This window comes from Pleurodeles waltl, chromosome 10 (genome assembly GCF_031143425.1).
Source record: "Pleurodeles waltl isolate 20211129_DDA chromosome 10, aPleWal1.hap1.20221129, whole genome shotgun sequence".
In the NCBI taxonomy this organism is placed as follows: domain Eukaryota; kingdom Metazoa; phylum Chordata; class Amphibia; order Caudata; family Salamandridae; genus Pleurodeles; species Pleurodeles waltl.
In genome coordinates, this window is record NC_090449.1 from 768,230,656 (window position 1) to 768,252,046 (window position 21,391).

The window sequence follows — 21,391 nt, forward strand, 5'->3', positions numbered from 1 at the left end:
ACAGAATGCCCCCAAGTAGTTTCCTATGGTCATGATGAGTGGCACCAGATTTTGGGCCTGAGTACGTGTTTGGCAGTCCATGGACTGCCAAACTCTCTGTGTCAGTTGGACCACTGCAATCTTGGTGGTTCAACCACTTGATTACGATCCTGGCAGTCAGACTGCCAGGAGACCACCGCCTCCGCCGAGATCAGTGATCTTGACGGCTTGGTGGCAGTCTAAGTTGTGGTTAGCTACAGCAGTGCTGAGTTCAGCTCCGCCATCCTGATCACGATTTCCCTTTCCACCAGCCTTTCCATGGTGGGAATCGCTGGTGGAAAGGCAGTGCTGGGGGCCACAGTGGGGCCCCATCACTTCTCACGACCATGTAGTGAACAGTGCTGTGGCCTCCCTGCAAACACCCTTGGAATGTGAACTGTCTGATATGCAGACAGTGTACATACAGAGGGTGCTGTGTGTGACCGCATTGGTCTCGCCTCCCTGGGGGAGCCGAGGCCAATGCTGCCGTACTGTTTCCACTGGGCTCACTGACAGAAACGTCGTAATGCAACGGTTTCTGCCAGTCAGCCGGGTGGAAACATCGTAATATGACAGTGGTGAGGCTACCGACTTGACTGCCGCCTCATCACCACCGTATTGGCAGCCTCATGAAAGCAGTGCCTCTTAGATTATAATCAGGCCTTTTGTTTGGACACTCATTCCTAGGCTGTGTCATCTACCTGCTTTGAAGTCCTGAAGAATGAACTGTCTTTCATGCTAACCTTGTGTTAGACTTGGCATCCTTGGCTTGGTCTCCCCTAACTTTTTGCTTCTGTTTCCCAGGTTGTTGATGTTTCTTGCTTAAGCCATTCTGTGACTCTGCTTCTCTGTGGATTCCCTATCTAGGTCAGTTTGACAGTTGGGCTGTTTGCACCTCTCCTCTAGACAGTGACACAAAGGGAGCTGCAGTGTAGCCTTCATATCCCGATGAGCCATCTGTGCTAGGAGGGAGGGGAGGAGTGGTCACTCACCCCTGAAACGGCTGTGCCTGCCCTCACACAATGCAGTCTCCAAACCCCTGGTGTGTGTCTGGGCCCTGGCCTGGGCAAGGCAGGATCTTGAAAACAACAGAGACTTCTCTTTGAAGTAGGCTTACTTCAAAGGCAGAAAGGGTTATAAAAAGAGCCCCTCAAACCCCTGTAAATTAGATCACTTCTGAAATCAAGAGGAACCTCTGCCAAGGAGAAGAGCTGAAGAGCTGAGGAGAAGTGCTGCCACTGCATGTGACTGTGCTTTGTTGGGCGATCCTGCAGCTGCTGCTTCTGCCTGTGAAGAGGGACAAAGAGTAGACTTTGCTGTGGTTGTAGTCAATATGAGACACGCCAAGGTCTTGGACTGAGCTTGCCCCATATTCTGAAGTCTCAGGGCCATCAAAGACTTTACCTACCAGCACCTGGACTCTCTGCTGAGACTCCTGCCCTGACAAGCGCTGCCCTATCCAGTCCCTGGGCCCTTGAAACGAGAAGCTGGTGAAAATCCAAGAAAACCGACTTGGACGACTCTGGACCGACGCTGCAGCCGAATCCCGTGACACCGCCTGCAATCGACTCCCTGGTCTTCGCTGGAATGTGACTACCCTTGCAGACCTGACACCGCTGCAGCCTGCTAAAGTCCGTCACTCAGTGTAAGACACCGCACCACGTCGTGACTGACTCTGACCGAAGTGCGCAGATTCACCGCTTCGCACTGACACCGCCTCACCTCCACCACTCAGTAGCTGGGACCCGATGCCTCTTCATGACGCCGCCACTCCTTCGCCCCGCAGCACCGAAACTGACACCACCTCGGATTCAGCGACGCCGCAATCCCCGTCTTCGCGAACTGACTTGTTCTCAGACTTCACTAACGTACTGTACCTGGGGGTCTGCGTGACTCCGTACCTGGCGATATTCGTGTTGGATTGTTGGGAACAACTCTGTCATGACGCCGTGTTATCACCTCATCGAAGCATTTTGTGTTTCTAAGCGCTATTGTTGAGGTTAATCTTTAAAAATTCATAACTTGACTTGTGTATGTCGGACTTTTGTTGTTTTGGTCTTGTTTTGTTTAGATAAATATTGGCTATTTTTCTAAACCTGTGTTGAGTCATTTTGTAGTGTTTTTACTATATTACTGTGTGTGTTGGTACAAATACTTTACCCCTGGTCTCTGAAGTTAAGCCTGCCAGCTCATGCCAAGCTACCAAGGGGGTGAGCGGGAGTTAACTGAGAGTGATTTTCCTTTACCTTGACTATAGTGAGGTTCCTTGCTTGGACAGGGGGTAACCTGACTACCATACAAAGACCTAATTTCTAACACCTTGTATCTTGCAATTGTTACTAATGACTTTGTTTGTTTTAGGCTGGACTAAAGTAATAGAATATATCTATGCTTCTTGGCCAAAGCAAATGCCAGAGCTCCAGAACAGAAATGTGCATCTGCTTCTTGCATTTCACAAATATGAGTCAACTACCCCACTTTAAGGAGCACATGTTGTCTTCCTAGAAAGAAAGTAATTCTTTCTAAAACCTTGTATTTTAAGTTCAGAGTTTTCTATGGCTAGGTGCCCACTTTGTGACTAGAAAGTTTCTATTGTACCCTCCTAAAAATGTGCTCAGCCCAAGCAGTGACCTCAAATTTACTATCCCAAATTAAAAAAAAAGAAACTTACCACACATCCTTCAGATTTCACGCATCCTCTCTTTGAATTGCTTTATTATTAAACGTCAGATTTAAGTTCAAAGCATATGAAATACAGGAAAGTCCTCAGAATGTAATTGTTGCAGGAATAAGCTATGTCACCTTCTGATACATTTGTCTACTCACTCATTAGCACCTTAAAACTCTACTCTCGACAAATTATATAAACATAACATGATTCCCTGGGCCATTGAAATTATGCCGCTATGTAGGATCGAATTATCCAGTGATGTTGACCAAATCATGCAGCAGTGAAAGCAAATTATGTGGCATTTTGTAACACATTCCAATTCATTATTATTTCTAATTTGACATTTTAATATACATTTATCGAACTCCAATTCTAATACTATAGATAATACAAAGTTATTTTAGGAATGAAATCTACACACTGAGCGAGCAGATCCCACTCAAAACGATATTTAGTATACAACCACTCAAACACCCTTTATTTACATTGTACTCTGTAACTTTCAGAGTAAAATAGTTGTATAAAACACACAATGTTGCAGTCCGCTAAAACATACCTACATTTTTGCACTTCTTGTGATAAAAAGAGCGCTCTAGTAGTCTATGCATCCCTAATAAGGTTTACAATTGGTCTTTGGTTTCGGATTTACTGTTCCCCCCCACAATGGACCTCTGGAAACAACTCTTTCCGTCAAGAAACACTCCTTTTGAACAATTTGGTATAATGCATTTGTATTATGTGTTTCACTAAGAGGCATTGCAAGATTACAGATGTCAGGCACTACAAAATAAAAATAAAATGTTTGGGCTTTTTCTACACCCCATATGCCCTGTTGAAATAACTACTACTTTGCGAAAGTGTGTGGTGTAGCAAGAATAGGTGCGAATAATAAAACAACAAAGGAATTGTTTCCTTCTTGTTAGAAATACATGTATTTTCAAAATGATTTTTCATACTACATACAAAAGTCATTTCCCCGGAGGCACAGATTATTTAAGATGAGCATTTTTCTCTTGAGTATGTGGGTCGTACCTGCATACAGCAGGAGCAGCTGCATGTGGTCAGTTAACTTTTCTTAAGTGTTTGACACTGTGGTTGACCATGTGCGCAGTGTTTATCTGCACAGTTAAAGTTAGATGTTTCCGTTCAAAGCTGCATATTATGTAGCTGATGTTGAATTTTGTGGCCGGGGAGAAGTTCCAAAAGTATGAGGAAAATGCAGGATTACATTAATTCAGAGCCATGGTCATAGCATCAGCATAGATAAAAAGCAGACCATTACTGAAATCATTGGACGCATTTCGGTCTGGAAATATGAAAAATGTATTTCTCTCTTCACCTTAAATGCAACAAAGGGAAATATGTCATCGTGTATATCTTCCTACATTAACTACTTCAGTTTACCAGTTCCATCACCACTAATGGAGCATCAGGCCCAGTCACAGTACAATCGTAGAGACACCCTGGCATGTTTTATTTCTCTTAATAGTTTAGTTTTAATTTCCAGTCCTTTACATCTGTAGAGTTGTTGGACATATTTTCAGTATTCATTCTCATTTTCCCCTTTGTGTACACAGGATTCAGAACTGAGTCCGGTAGTTTTACTTTGAAATATAATTTGTCAATTTGGTCATTTGTTACCTTGGCTACTCAACAATCTTCGGCATTCCTCTCTCTCTCGTTTTGTACCAGCATGAGGGAAAATTTCTCACTGCCGGTGTGAATGAACAGGCCTCGCTTGGACCAATTCTTCATGCAACTAAAGCCCACTTGCATCCGCACGTCACAGGGTGGTAAAATGCAGGCAAACACAAAGGAATGTTACTGCCAGCAGCACCATATCACCAGAAATGTCATAAGCTTTTTTGCATTGCAATTAACTATCTAGTAGGCTAAACAGAAATAATTAAGAATATTTAACAATGTTTTCAATATTTCTTCCACACAACAAGAGGTGATTATTTGGTACAAAAGGAGAACCTATATTTCGTTCCAACTGGGTGGAGTGGGGTGGTGTTGCATTAAATGATTAGTACTTTTGTCCAGGAGCAGTGCAGGAAATAGGGGCGGGGTCAAGCCGGATCCTTATCTGACGGCTATTATTGAGCTGATCCGAATGGCCTCAGGAAAATATGCCCAAATCGTCCCTCTGTAATGTGCTGACAGTGGGACACATTCAGCAGCACCCACATGTATGCTTTCCATTCAAAGCAACAACTTGCAAGGGGTGGGAGGCTTTCTTTTTAGGTCGAGTCTAGGCAGCACGCATGCACTGTCTCTTGACATGCTGTATTTTCTCTGTGGGCTTTTGGAATGCACATCGATTTCTAGTCGTCATTTTATGTGCCATTCTAAAATGGGGGCTAACCATTGGTGCATTGATTGTATTTGTCCCTCCTTTGTGTGCTTGGTTCCCTCCCATGTCTACTGGCCTTATTTCATGTACTCTTCACTCCTGTCGATTTATGCTTGGTGTGGCGCACTACTTTTTTTTTTCCCTCTCACTTATGTTTTAGGAAATGGTGTTTTCTGTGCTTGGCCTGTGAAACATGGAAATACGCTCTACTGACAGCATTAGGAACCAGGTGAGTGAGGACAAGTTTCAAAATTTAAATGCCTTTGTAGCCCAAGTGACTTTCGTTGCATCAGCATGGGCGGCTTCATTCATGAAGATAGTTCAACCATTGCCATAGTTGTGTGAACGGGCCTTGTCCTTAATAAGTAAACTTACAAGGGGACACATATAGGTCGATGAACCTTTTGAATGGCATGGAGTATCCTAGTCATGCAGTAATTACTGGTTCGATAACTCACATCAATAAATCAAGAAACATTCTATAAAAATAAAACAGTTTTAAACCATGTTAATCAAGAATAACCAATACTCAGGAAAGAGTTAACTATTTTTACTCCATATTGATTACAATTCTAAATCATCAGTTAGTTCAATTTTCATTCAATTTAATATTTTTATTAATCCATCATAAAAGACATAAAATCTTAAAGAAAGCTTACACGACAATACAATACCACAACTAAGAATACCAGCATTAATAGTGAAATTCAGCAATTAAGTTTGTCAGTCATCGTCACTGTCAACGTCACCCTTAACAGCCTACATAACCAAGATTAGCATTAGCATGGGGGCGTTCATGAAAAAACAATTTAGAGAAAATATCAATTTGGAAAAATCTACCTAAGTGTGTATCTTAAAACACAGCGCAGTTGGTACCTAGAAGAAAAGGCATAAAAAAATAGTCAGTTACATTTTATAGCTACTTATCCAGGATGGATCAGCAACAGATCAGTTTTCGTCTTCAGGTCATCAATTAATCAGCTACGAATCTGGCTCAGAGTATGAACTCAATATCAGCACCTCGGACAGCATCTCCTGACATTATCAATTTTCTCCCAGCAACTCTGACCTGTCGCCCCTTGTCATGACTTTTTATTAGGGTCTCCCAGTCCAACCCCCTAATTGCTAATTGGTCAATCAGTCAGCAGATATGACTTTAACCTATAGTTTTTGTTTACCAAATCTACTAATTTTCGTAAGTCCCGAGTTACAAGATGCAGATTAGTTCTTCATGCGATGCCCTCATCATCCGGCTCATCATGTATCAAAATTGTTGCATATGGCTCTTCAGTCAGTGCCTCTATTGTTCATGTCCTGGGAAAGTATATTTAGCCTGCTCTACACTTAATTATTGCAAATTGTCTTCATCATCTCCTGTCCGCCAGTACATTGCAGAAAATTCTAGCTAAGTAACTTGAACTTCGAATGGGTCAAGGTTGTATACAGCAGTTTCCAGTCCTTTGCAAGGCGTTCGGTTTTTCCATGTTTTGAGTGTGCGAGGCCAAGTGGAACTAGGCCTTTAGTTCAGCTAACTTAGTACTGTAAATTAATGTAAAACATAGGTTATACATCTCATTATGACATATTACATTTTTCTCATATATTTTTATTATTTTGCACATTTTCAGTCGTTTTAGTACACATGGTGATCATACCCTGAGAGCACATTTTTCAAACATGGACATTATTTTTCTACGATTAATTTCTCTACACATTTTCTCATTAGGAATATCATATAGACCATTAATAATTTTCTTAATTAGCATATCTGCTTCAAAAGCTGTTTCAGCATTTGTAATTTTCCACTGCTTTTGTTGCATCAGCACAAGCAGCTACATTCATAAAGTGTGTTCAACCATTGCCATAGTTGGATCGGCATTTGTAATTTTGTTTCAAATACAAATGTTTAAGTTTATTTGTTATGATCGGCATTTTTTTTATTTTTATTTTTTATTTTTTTTAGGAGAGAGCCAATGCAGAGACTCGAACCCGGTTCCCCAGTACCAAAGTTGGCAGCTCTCTATATCACGCCACATCCTCTCGACCCCTAACTTTAAAAGCAAACTTGTTTTGATGAAAGGTGACATTACTTGTTTATTCTGCTCCCTCAGTGACCCAAAATACCAGACAATCATCATCATAATACAAATAATGATAATAAATAAACTAAGACAATTCTAATGTAGACAGAAGAAATAAAGACGTATATCAACATTGCCTTTAGAGTCATAATAACGTAGTTTTTGGGGATTGGCTTGTTTCATATTTCCTTTCCTGGGACAGACTTATTGTGGGCTTGTTTTTACAAACTCTAGTACTTGCGGCTCCCGTCATTTTGTTTTTGTACCACCGTTGTTGCAATGTTTTGTCTGAAACAAGGCATGCCCCTTTGTGGGCTGTGGCACATCCCGAGTGATTTATAAACTCATAGATGGCTCAACCAGAGAGATGTTCACTGTGTGTGCATGAGGTAGGTGGTGAGAGTTCTGGTTTGTTTAGCACTGCTCTGTAGGTGTGTGGATGTGTTACAAGTCTATTCCTCCATTGCCCTGATTCCTTGGACGGGGTGGGTGTTAATGTCAGGCACTGCTTGGTTTTATTAGGCATGTGTTAGTGTAGCACTCAGATGAGTATTATCCAAACACTGTTTCCGGTAACCTGTAAGATTGCTCACTCGGTTTATGCGCCTGCAACAAAGCTCTTACATTGGAATGCAATAACATTGATAGGAACACATTTTTTTACTTTTTTTTTTTAGCACTTCATACAGCTCTTTTACTGTTTCTAAGAGCTGTAAATAACAGCTAGAGACATTTCTCATGTGTAGCATGCTGAGAGCGCTGCATGGGTACTTGCCACTGACCTCATTGCTTGAAGGTCTGCTCATTAAGCAAAATGGAATGTACAATGTTTTCATCAGTCGCACCACAGCTAATGTGATGTCTGACTGACAACCAGTCTTAAAAGGAATCTACCTTGTACGTTATCCTGCCTATTAAACAATACTTGTTGCTCCATTTTTTATAGATCTTTGGATTTATCAGTCATTGTTTGGTGTGCAATGTCCTGGTGGAATGATTGGAGTGCTTTCAACACTCTTTTAGTATAACTTCAACATGCTGCATAGCAGACCCAATGCTCTACAGCATAGTTTAAATACATTGATAAAGCCAAAGGCTCTGGCTAAATACTTATTAGGTCCCAAAGGCGAGACCTATTGGCTATGCCAATGCTTGTTTCCATTTCCAGCTATGCCCAAATGAAGACATGCTCTAAAGGGCCATCAATGCCCTCGTTCAGTAATCATCCTTGTAGGGAGCTAGCTGGAACTTAACACCTAGATTCCAAAGCATGGAGGGAACAAAGGCATACAGCATCTTCAGGAAAAACTATGATTTGGACTTGGAGGCAGGCTCTTGAGTTTGTTTAACCACTTTGTGTAAGATATATGCATGCACTGTAAAAACTTAAGGTGTACATAGTTGCGACGTTTTCAGTATATATGCATTGCAGTTTAATGTTTCTAGTGTTCTTAACTACTACATTTGCATACCTCAAGTGTGATACTTTGAGTGACACCATATTAAAAGCAGTTGGACAAAATAAAACCTACTGAGATCATCAGTGAGTTTTGGCTCTGAATTTCTTTACTTTATAGTTCTGTGTTTCTGAAAACAGCAAAATTACAAGTATCAGAATACAGCTGAAACGTGGTTCCTGGATGGCAATTTGCAGTCACAGTTTATGTTGAAGATTAGTACCTGTTCAGGTGTAATCCCACATTCTTGAGACCGTATGCTAAGGACTATGCTGGCTAATAATTGTAACATAACCCACTCCTTTGTTCTCAATATGCAGCTCTCACTCTTCCCTTGGTTATTGGGCACAATGACACATGGACAAACAGACTGCTAAAAGACCTCAAGGGAGCATAGAACAGTGCCACTATGTTCCTGACGTGTGTTGGTACTGCATTCATTCAATTTATCCTTTATTCATACTTGTTAGAAATGGGGTCTCTAGTTGGCAGTCAGTTTACACACTGTCCAAGTAGGGACCCTCACTCTAGTCAGGGTAAGGGAGATACACAGCTCAGGTAACCCCTGCTTAGCCCCTTCGTAGCTTAGCACGAGCAGTAAGGCTCATCTCAGAGGCAATGTGTAAAGTATTTGTACAAACACACACAGTAACACAGTGAAAACACCACAAAAGAACTCCACCACACCAGTTTAGGAAAATAGCCAATATTGATCTAAATTAAACAAGACCAAAATGACAAAAATCCAACATATACAAGCAAATATATGAATTTTAAAAATAAAGAGAGTCCTAATCCATAGAAATCAATGAATGCATTGTTTTAGCACAAAGTACCTGCTATGCGTCAAAAATAAAGCCACACGGGTGAGCGTGATTCAGAAAAGCAAGCCATATGTCGATTTCTTACTCGCAAGTGAGGCCGTGTGTCAATTCTTTCTCCGCCAGGCAAGCAATGCGTGGATTCTTTCCTCACAGGGAAGAGATGCATCACTTTCCAGACAAGCAGCCTCAGGTCTGTATAGTGATGTTGCAGGTTTTGACACCCAGGGACGATGAATGGAAACTCTGGATGCACAGCAGTGATGAATCCGCACTGAGCTGGTGATGGGTCGAGTTCACCGGCGCTGCATCGATTTTTCCGCTGCGGTTCAAGCATTGTGTCGACATTTCTGCCACTCTGCCCCAGTGTGTGGATTTTCATCTTGGGTTCACCAGCTTCTCCTTTCAATGGTCCAGGGACTGGATGTGGCACCACTTGGCAGGGTAGGAGTCTCAGCAAAAGAGTCCGGGTTTTGGCAGATGAAGTCTTTCATGGCCCTGAGACTTCAGAACAGGGGGCAAGCTCAGTCCAATCCCTTGGAGAATCTTCACAAAGAGGATACACAGCAAAGTCCAGTCTTTGTCCTCTTTAAGGCAGGAGCAGAAATTGAAGGCCAACCCAGCAAAGCACACGCAGCAAAGGGGCAGTACCCCTATCCAGCTTTTCTTGGCAGAGGTTCTTCTTGATACAGAAGTATTCTAAAAATCTGGGGTTTTGGGCCCACTACTCATACTGATTTCTGCCTTTGAAGTAGGCAAACTTCAAAGGAAAGTCTCTATTGTTCACAAGATCCTGCCTTGCCCAGGTCTAGCCCCTGACACACACTAGGGAGTTGGAAACTGCATTGTATGAGGATCGGCACAGCTCTTTCAGGTGCATGTGTCAAGTCCTCCCTCCCAGCCCAGGAGACTCATCAGGACATGCAAGACACACTCAGCTCTCATTGTGTCACTGTCTAGGGGGAATTCACAAACAGCCCAACTATCAGTCTGACCCTATATGTAGATTCGACAGGCAAGCAGAGGCACAGAATGGTTAAGCAAGAAAATGTCCACTTCCTATAAGTGTCATTTTCAAACCAACGATCTAAAAAACAACTCTACCAAAAGATGTATTTTAAAATGTGAGTTCAGACACTCCAAAATCCATATCTCTATCAGCTCCCAATGGGAGACTACACTTAAAAGTTATTTAAAGGCAGACCCCATGTTAACCTATGGGAGAGAGATAGGCCTTGCAATAGTGAAAAACACATTTGGCAGTTTTTCACTATCAGGACATGTTAGGCCACCTAGGGCCTACCTTAGGGGTGACTTACATGTAGTAAAAGGGAGGGCCTGGCAAGTGGGTACACTTGCTAGGTTGAATTGGCAGTGCAAGACTGAACACACAGACACGGCAGGGGCAGGTCAGACATGTTTACAGGGCTACTCCTTTGGGTGGCACAATCAGTGCTGCAGGCCCACTAGTATTTGATTTACAGACCCTGGGCACCTCTATTGCACTTTACTAGGGACTTACTAGTAAATCATGTAAGCCAATCAGGGATCACCAATCATAATCACAATTTATACAGGAAGCACTTGCACTTTAGCAGTGGTCAGTAGTGGTAAAGTGCCCAGAATACCAAAAACCAGCAAAAACGAAGTCCAGCACACAATAAAAAATACAGGAAGCAGAGGCAAAAAAACAGGGGAAACCACGCCAGGGATGCCAGTTTCCTTCCACTGGAGGGACTGGTGGTGCGGAATGTCGTAATCCGCCAGGCCGGCGCTGCCCTTGGGATTACAACGCCCCTCTCCGCCAGCTTTCACATGGCGGTTGCACCACCATGTAAAAGCTGGCGGAGACAGGGTGCGCCCTGGAGGCCCCAGCACTGCCTATGCACTTGGCATGGGCAGTGCAGGGGCCCCTATGGACAGCCACGTCAGGCTTTCCACTGTCTGCTTAGCAGACAGTGAAAAGCGTGATGGGTGCTGTTGCACCCTACACACCACAACATTGCTTCTGGCTCGATTACAGGCTGGCGTCAATGTTGTGGGCTGTTTACTGCTGGTCTGAACCAGCGGGTAACTCATAATAGGGGCCACAGGAAGGTTACCGCACTGGCGGAGACCTGACCGCTGGAGTTTGGTGGGTGGCATTTTCTGCCTGCCAAACTCGTAATGAGGGCCTTGGTATTTACAGCGCTTGGAGACAGCAGGAACATGGCATGAAGCACCTTGTGAAAAACAAGTTGTTTTTCTATAGGATTTAACCAGTGAAATGATTTTATGATGTACTTTATCATGCCATATGTTATGCTATTAGTCATGCAGTCAGGTTTTATGGCTTGATTTAGTTTCAAGGCTCAATGTAATAATTTAGTGTTTTTTTTAATAACTTTGCTTCAAGACACACACACAGACAGATAAAGAATAAAAAAAATCACAACAACAATTTATTCTGGACAGTTTTGTATTTCCCAATAGCAAGGTCATATGGCTGGGTAGAATATTAAAAAGTAAGGAGCAAATAAAACATGTCTGCAGTGCAGAGGAATGTTTCTCAGCATAATTTAAAAAGACAGTATCATCGATCTTCATCACATTTCACAAGCAGGTGTACCTTATTCTTAGTTGGTGTGTGGATATATGCTATGGTGAACATTCATGAATACGCTTTTGAAAAAGTGCTATAAGCTGTTAATAGGGCATTCAATGTGTTATGAATTTGTAATGAACATACTTCTGAGAGAATAAGAATCAAACAGTATTGACATATACTAGAGGCACTGTGAAAAACAAGGGAAAACACAATAACGCACCCAGGTGTGCAAGAAAGTGGTAGAGAGAAAGTAAAAAGTCTGGATCATTCATGACCATGAACACCTATAAGGAAATGCTTTAGAATAATGTACACATTGATGTGTAATGACTTCCAATTGTTGGTAATGCTTCAGATTGCAACACAAAATCTATTTCGTTTATTACCGTCAACTATTTTGCAAAGCCTTGTCCTGAAGCTATTTTAGTATTTATACATCGGACATTATTTTAGCTCTGGGACTGAGGCCTGTGCCCTTTCACCAAGTTACATTTCATTTTTATTCCTCTTATTATTTTAGCAAAGCTTCATTTTAGTGGATATGTTTTATTATTGTTATCAGTTACCCTTCCAGGCAGAATTTGTTATTCATTTCTTTGCACAACATTTCCATCCTGTGCTCAACCCAAGGCTGCATACAGAGTATTGCCAGTCCAAAGAGTACGTTGTCTACACTACACAGAAAAATCCATGCTGTCACCTAGGGGAAGTTCTTAGAACAACAGATGTTTTATTATAAAACACCACACTTCCCCAACGCATTAGAGGGGACATTCCATCCAGTTAACCATCTTATGTTGCACGTTATTGATGCAATACTTCTGAAACTCTGCTTCTTCTCTTCATCCATGTGGGATGACTCCCAGTAGACCAACAGACGTCCTCACTACCTATAGCACAGATATGGGGGTTGGGTTTCCTTCCAGGGACTGGAGAGGCAGGCCGGGGCTTACACTGCTATTGCTCTCATGTAGAATCGTAGTAGTGCAGGTAGGGATTTTAAAATCATTACTGTGACATATAGTGGGCCTTTTCCTCTCTTTCACTTTTATAGTCATAGTAATAATATTGTTGCTTTCATTATCCTAGTACTCACAATGCATACATTTTTTCTCATAATGTAGTTCCTTCAATAAAATCTATTGAACCAAATCCTGCTTCTGTTTTGCCTTTGCATGTATGAGACATAAGTGACTGAGAGAAAGGGGTAAGATCCGTTCTACCATGACTTCCCTAAACAGTCTTAAAATGTTGTGCAACAAATCACTTTTACTCTTGAGTACTGGTGAGGTGCTGCTAGCTAGCCAAAAGGGTTAGGCTGACAGTTATCATATGGTGTTGGATCAGGCTCAGTCCCCGATGCTCTGTGGGGCTGCAGCCCAAAATCCAGCAGTCTCATTCTTACAACAAGAGTCCTACGACAGCCTAATCACAATGGAAAACAATAGTGGGATCAGCACTTCATTATGCTGATTATTAAGTCACTAAATTGGGTACATTATACATCTTACCCACCGAGTTGTGACACATCAGGGACTTTCCTGTACAACGCCTCTTCTACGTATACAGATCTATCAATATGTAAATAAATTTCACTACGTGAGGAGGAGATGCGTACCAAGACCTACCTAAGAGGGACTCTGCCCTCCAGCAAGCCCACTACACGCTCCCTCCCCCCAAAAAACATAAAGGGTCGCTGAGGCTGTTGCTGATGTCCTGGCATGATTTCACACACTTTAATGGACATCGTCTGTTCAAAGCCTCCAAAGGCGAGCTGGAAATTGACTCTGTGCATTGAGTTCCAGCTTGCCTTGCCTTCCACTGTGCAATTTCATCTCCTCACCAGGTGACTGTGTAAAGGGAGCTAACATTGTGTGATATACGGTGGCACTGTGTGAGTTGGCATGTCTGCGCACATTAAGCTGTGTTTTCCACAGCACTCAAATATTCATGTGCGATATTGTGTTGGTAAAGTGTTCATTCTCCTACTCAGTGCAGAACTGTCCAGCCATGCTCACTGATGCATATCTAGAGAGAACTGCAAAAAGTAGGTGAGTAATGTTGAACTGCCCCATCTCCTGTTCCCTTTATTGCAAAACTGGGTGGCTTAAGTAATAAAGCTCCACTTTCTGAAAACAGCATCTATACCACAGGTGGGGGAGGAGGAGGCTTGGTTTGGGGCTTGCTCATCCTTCTAGTCCCCTGACACAATAGGCCTAGTACAAAATGTAACAGCATACTGAATGTGGTCTTCAAATGCACACTGCGGTTGGGATACTCAATTCAAGTGCATGATAATGAATACATTTCCTACTCTTGCTTTCAAAATGAGATAATTAGCATGATCTTCACCTGATGCTAATGAGCTCAGCAATGCAAATATTATGCACTGCATTTCACAGATCTGGCACATATGGCGATGATAGCTTTTGCCCCATGAGGACTACACATCTTATATGTAGCAGCATAAAGGATGCATGGGCACAAAAATGTGCCAGCATACATGTATTTAAATAAGAACGTCATGTTTCTAAAGATGCCATTCCACAGAGTAGAATATCTCTAGGATGTTACGCTGCACATTTACAAAGAGAGGCTTTGGGACCGCTCCTTGAGCAATTGCTCATTTGTAGTGTCCTTCACGTGTTAGTTCAGACCAGAGCTAGCATACATAGAATTGGGCAATGTGTCAACTTTTTTTAGTCATTATCTTAGCTGTCACAGTCATTTACTTTGGGGATAAGCCCAGCCCATGGCCACTGTGAGGCTGGGGTGTCAGTCAGTAAAGGGTTTCTAGTTTTTACATCTAAGTGCACAATTGGACAGTTGAGCACCAAGAGGCAAATGATTTCCTTACCCAGAAACACCTACCTGCATCTTCTATTGTCATCTGCATAAATGTACAGAGAGTAGTGCATCTAGCAACAGCACCAAACTTCATATACATACTCAATTGAGGGGTGAGGCAATGATGCTGGATACGATCCATCCACTTTGGAAGCGGAATCTCTTGTGCTCTTCTACACCTAACAAATTAGCATCCCTAGTCCTTCATGTGTACCCTACAGCATTGTATGACTTGTGAGTAGCCGTGCTAGAGTGAGGTACCATCAACAACTATGTAAATGCTGTAAGCTTGTTATATTCAGTTAGGCTATGTAGTGCATTGTAGAAAGTAAAGATTAATCGTACAATAGTGATTTGGGGATTTATGGAGGGGGATCATTACACCTTTACTTTCTCTGAATACACCGAATGCGTCCCTGTGGTTATCACAAGCTTAAAATATTTATACAATAGTTAATCAGTGGTTGTTAGAAATGGGGTCTTTGGTTGACAGTCAGGTTACCCCCTGTTCAAGCAAGGACCCTCACTCTAGTTAGGATAAAAGAGAATCACCCTCAGCTAACCCCTGCTTACCCCCTTGGTAGCTTGGCAGAGCAGTAGGCTTAACCTCAGAGTGCTGGGCGTAAAGTATTTGTACCAACACACACAGTAACTTAATGAAAACACTACAAAATGACACAACACCAGTTTAGAAAAATAGGAAATATTTATCTAGACAAAACAAGACCAAAACGACAAAAATCCAACATACACAAGTCAAGTTATGATTTTTTTTAAAGGTTTAAAATAAAAAGAGTCTTTAGGTAGTTGTAACACCACACTAGCGCTGCTAGCGTGAAAATGTACCTGGTTTGCGTCAAAAATAACCCCGCACGGGCGGTGTGCGTCGAAAGTAACCCTGCACGGCTGTGTGCGTCGAAAACAACTCGGCACGGCGGTGCGCGTTGAAAAAGTCAGCCACACGACGATCCGAAAGTCCCGCGGCGCAGGGTGCGATCTCTCAGCCTCCGTCAGCGATGCTGCGCGTCGTTTCTCCTGCTCCGGGCGTCGGTCTTTCGGTCGCGTTTCCTGCGGCGTCGTTTCTCAGCTGCGGAGCCGGTGTCGCGTCGTTTTCTCAGCCGCGATCGGATTCGCGTCGATCTTTTCTCCGCACGGTGCTCGGTGCGTGTATTTTTGTCCTTAGGCTGCCAGCCTCTCCTTTCAGGGTCCCAGGAACTGGAAGGGCACCACAGAGCAGAGTAGGGGTCTCTCCAGAGACTCCAGGTGCTGGCAGGAAGAAGTCTTTGCTATCCCTGAGACTTCAACAACAGGAGGCAAGCTCTACATCAAGCCCTTGGAGATTTCTTCTTCAAGATGGAAGGCACACAAAGTCCAGTCTTTGCCCTCTTACTCAGGCAGAAGCAGCACTGCAGGAAAGCTCCACAAAGCACAGTCACAGGCAGGGCAGCACTTGTTCCTCAGCGATCAGCTCTTCTCCAGGCAGAGGTTCCTCTTGATTCCAGAAGTGTTTCTAAAGTTTGTAAGTTTGGGTGCCCTTCTTATACCCATTTTAGTCTTTGAAGTCACCTTTCTTCAAAGGGGACTCACACCTTCTTGTGAAATCCTGCCTTGCCCAGGCAAGGCCTCAGACACACACCAGGGGGCTGGAGACAGCATTGTCAGAGGCAGGCACAGTCCTTTCAGATGAGAGTGACCACTCCACCCCTCCCTCCTAGCAGAGATGGCTAATCAGGAAATGCAGATCACACCCCAGCTCCCTTTGTGTCACTGTCTGGTGTGAGGTGAAAAACAACCCAACTGTCAAACTGACCCAGACAGGGAATCCACAAACCAGGCAGAGTCACAGAATGGTTTAAGCAAGAAAATGCTCACTTTCTAAAAGTGGCATTTCCAAACGCACAATCTTAAAATCAACTTTATTAAAAGATGTATTTTTAAATTGTGAGTTCAGGGATCCCAAACTCCACATGTCCATCTACTCTCTAGGGGAATCTACACTTTAATCATATTTAAAGGTAGCCCCCATATTATCCTATGAGAGAGAGACAGACCTTGCAACAGTGAAAACGAAATTGGCAGTATTTCACTGTTAGGACATATAAACCACATTACTATATGTCCTACCTTATCCATACACTGCACCCTGCCCTTGGGGCTACCTAGGGCCTACCTTAGGGGTGCCTTACATGTAAGGAAAGGGAAGGTTTAGGCCTGGCAAGTGGGTACACTTGCCAAGTCGAATTTACAGTGTAAAAATACACATACAGACACTGCAGGGGCAGGTCTGAGACATGATTACAGAGCTACTTATGTGGGTGGCACAACCAGTGCTGCAGGCCCACTAGTAGCATTTGATTTACAGGCCCTGGCACCTCTAGTGCACATTACTAGGGACTTACTAGTAATTCAAATATGCCAATCATGGATGAACCACTTACATACAATTTAAACAGGAGCACTTGCACCTTAGCACTGGTTAGCAGTGGTAAAGTGCCCAGAGTAACAAAAACAGCAAAATCAGAGTCCAGCACACATCAACAACCTGGGGAACAGAGGCAAAAAGTTAAGGGAGACCACGCCAAGGATGAAAAGTCTAACACGTGTCCCCCCCAGCTAAAAGTGGGGAGCAACTACCCAACCTCATGGGAGTTCTCATCACTAAGGCGGAAGAACCTGGACAGACCATCAGCATTGGCGTGCTCTGTACCGGGTCGATGTTCCACCGTAAAGTCCATCCCCTGTAGGGAAATGGACCACCTCAACAGTTTTGGGTTCTCACCCCTCATCTGCATTAACCATCTGAGGGGTCTGTGGTCGGTCTGAACTCGGAAGTGAGTCCCAAACAAGTAGGGTCTTAGCTTCTTCAGTGCCCAGACCACAGCAAACGCTTCACGTTCTATGGCACTCCACCTACGTTCCCTGGGTAGTAACCTCCTGCTAATGAAGGCTACGGGTTGATCTAGGCCCTCTTCATTCAGCTGTGAGAGTACTGCTCCAATACCATGCTCTGAGGCGTCTGTCTGTACAACAAACTCCGTGGAGTAGTCAGGTGCCTTCAGCACAGGTGCTGTGCACATGGCAGCCTTCAGGGCATCAAAAGCGTTCTGGCAAGCCTCTGTCCAGATCACTTTCTTGGGTTGCTTCTTAGAAGTCAACTCAGTTAAGGGGGTAACAATGGTACCATATCCCTTAACGAACCTCCGATAGTATCCTGTGAGACCTAAAAAGGCTCTCACTTCAGTCTGGGTCTTGGGAGGCTCCCAAGCCAGAATCGTGTCAATCTTAGGCTGTAGGGGTGCCACCTGGCCACTCCCCACCTGGTGTCCTAAGTACACAACAGAACCCTGCCCTATTTGGCACTTGCTCGCCTTAATAGTGAGGCCTGCCTTCTGCAGGGCCTCTAACACTCTCCAGAGGTGTTGCAGGTGTTCCTCCCATGTGGAACTAAACACAGCAATGTCATCCAGGTAGGCGGCACTGAACTCATCCAGTCCTGCCAACACCTGGTTGACCAACCTCTGAAAGGTGGCAGGGGCATTCTTCATCCCAAAGGGCATCACATTGAAGTGGAAGTGCCCATCGGGGGTAGAGAATGCTGACCTCTCCTTTGCCCCTTCAGTTAAGGCAATCTGCCAGTACCCAGATGTTAAATCAAACGTACTGAGGTACTTGGCAGCTCCTAACCGATCAATGAGCTCATCAGCTCGGGGGATGGGGTGTGCGTCAGTCTTGCTGACCGCATTGAGACCCCGGTAGTCCACACAGAACCTAAGTTCTGGAGTGGCACCAGGAGCAGTAGCCTTTGGGACCAAGACTACTGGGCTGGCCCAAGGACTGCTGGAGTGCTCAATAACCCTTAGGGCTAACATTTTGGAGACTTCCTCCTTAATGCAAGCCCTCACCCTGTCAGTCACCCTGTAAACCTTATGTTTAACAGGTGTACTGTCCCCAGTGTCCACATCATGTGTGCACAGGTGTGTGACTCACGGGATCAGGGAAAACAGTGAGGCGAACTGTCCCAGCACGTGGCGACAGTCCCTCTGCTGTTCCTCAGTCAGGGAGGGGGAGAGGATCACTCCCTCCACAGACCCATCTTTCTCTCCTGCAGACAGGAGGTCAGGAAGAGGCTCACTCTCTTCCTCCACCCCGTCATCTGTCGCTAGGAGCATGGATAGCTCAGTTCGCTCAAAGTGTGGTTTGAGGCGGTTGACATGTAGGACCCTCAAGGGGTTCCTGGGGGATTGCAAGTCTACCAGATAGGTGACCTCGCTCTTTCTTTCCACCACCTCAAAAGGCCCAGTCCACTTATCTTGGAGAGCCCTAGGCTCCACTGGTGCCATGACCCACACTTTTTGTCCAGGCTGAAACTCAACCAGAGTGGCATTCTGGTCGTACCACCGTTTCATGTCCTCCTGGCTTGCTTCCAGGTTCTCCTGAGCGAGACTCCTGAAGCGGGCAGTCTGGTTTCTTAGTGCCAGCATGTAGCTAAATACATCCTGGGGTGGTTTACTAGGAGCTTTCTCCAAAGCCTCCTTCACCAGACTGAGCGGTCCCCTCACAGGGTGGCCATAGATGAGCTCAAAGGGGCTAAAGCCAAGTCCCTTTTGAGGCACCTCCCTGTAAGCGAACAGAAGGCATGGCAAGAGGACGTCCCACTTACGCCTCAAGGGCTCTGACAGGCCCTGAATCATGCCTTTCAAGGTGCGGTTGAATCTCTCAACCAGACCATTACTTTGGGGGTGGTAAGGGGTGGTGAACTTGTAGGTTACCCCACACACCTTCCACAGAGACTTCATATAAGTGGATATGAAGTTTGTACCCCTATCAGATACTACCTCCTTGGGGAACCCCATGCGGGTAAAAACCCCCATCAAGGCACGTCCCACCACGGGGGCGGTGACTGTCCTTAGAGGAATAGCTTCTGGGTACCGTGTGGCATGGTCCACCAAGACCAGGATGAACCTGTTGCCCATGGCTGTCTTGGGATCCAGAGGCCCCACAATGTCAATTCCTACCCTTTCAAAGGGAGTACTGACTACCGGTAAAGGTTGGAGGGGAGCTTTGCATTTCCCCCCACTCTTGCCACTTGCCTGACAAGTCTGACAAGATCTACAATAAGCAGCTGACTGCTTGTTCATCAAGGGCCAGTAAAAGTGGGAGACAAGCCTCTTATAGGTCTTGTCCTGCCCTAGATGTCCTGCCAAAGGCACATCATGAGCCAAACCCAGTAGGAAGGTCCTGAAGCCCTGGGGTACCACCAGCATACGAGCTGACCCCGGCTCAGGAACCTTAGGCTCACTATACAGGAGGCCATCCTCCCAATAAATCAGGTGAGTACCTGGCGCCCCGCCAGCCGCCTGGGCTGCAGCCTGCTGCCGCAGTCCCTCAAGAGTAGGGCACTCCTTCTGCGCTGTGCAGAATACTTCCCTGGTGGGTCCCCCTTCCTGCTGCCACTGCGACAGCTCGGGGACCTCCCCCAGTTCAGCCACCTGTTCCCCTGTAGGTTCCGGGGCATCACCCTCAGGCTCTGCCTCCTCCCGGACCGTGGGAACTTCTGGGGCGGGTTTCCCGCGCCTCCTGCCTTTCCTCTTCTTGGCGGTCCCCTGGGCCACTGTTTCAGGCTCCAGGGGCTCTTGACTACCCTGATTGGCTGCCATAGACCGGGTGGATACGCATACCCACCCAGGCAGACCCAACATCTCCAAGTGAGACCTGTGTTCCACCTCCTTCCAAGGGGAATCTTCCAGGTCGTTGCCTAGCAAACAATCAACAGGCATGGTTGGACTCACAGCTACTTTCCAGGAACCTGAGACCCCCCCCCATTCAAAGGGAACCTGCGCCACTCTGCAGAGGCGCTCAGAATTGTCTACTGCAACTACTTGGTGAAGTACCCGGGGATCAATCTGCTCTTCAGACACCAGGTGACTCCTCACTGTAGTCACACTGGCTCCAGTGTCTCTTAGAGCCTCCACCCTCTGTCCATTGATGGTCACCCATTGCCTGTACTTCTTAGTGTTATCAGGCACTAGGTTTCTCTGGACCATCTCACTGTCCCCTAGTGAGACAAGGGTCATTTCTGCTGGTTCCCACCCACCTGAAACCAACTCCTCCCCAAGCGCTACACTGGCCAAACCCTGGGACGGTGCACCAGTGGGTGCCGGTGTACTTTTGGGGCATTTGGGGTCCCCCCTCACATGACCCACCTGGTCACATGAATAGCACTTACGTAGGGGACCACCTGCCATTGGCTTCCCTTTGGAGAACCATGGCTTCTTTTCACTGGGGGGTTGGGAATCCTTACCCTGGGAATCAGTTTGGGGCCCTTTAGAGAACTCATCCTGTTTGCCCTTACCCCCCCCTTTCTTCTGAGAGGGACCCTGCCCACCCTTGGCGTGGTCTCCCCCATACCTCCCTTGGACCCTGGTGCTCTCCCAGCGGTCCGCTTCCTGTGCAAGCTTCCTGGGGTCAGTCAGCTTGCTGTCAATGAGGTGCTGGCGCAGCTCTGGAAAACATAAACTGTACAAGTGCTCCCAAGCAATTAAATTGTAAAGCC

General features: G+C 45.1%; 1 protein-coding gene across 1 annotated transcript in view; it reads right to left on the minus strand.

Annotated features, from left to right (window-relative positions):
- Window positions 1-21,391, minus strand: part of GPR158 (G protein-coupled receptor 158) — a 1,449,349-nt gene that overhangs the window by 1,157,526 nt on the left and 270,432 nt on the right. The gene's annotated exons all lie outside the window — the stretch shown is intronic.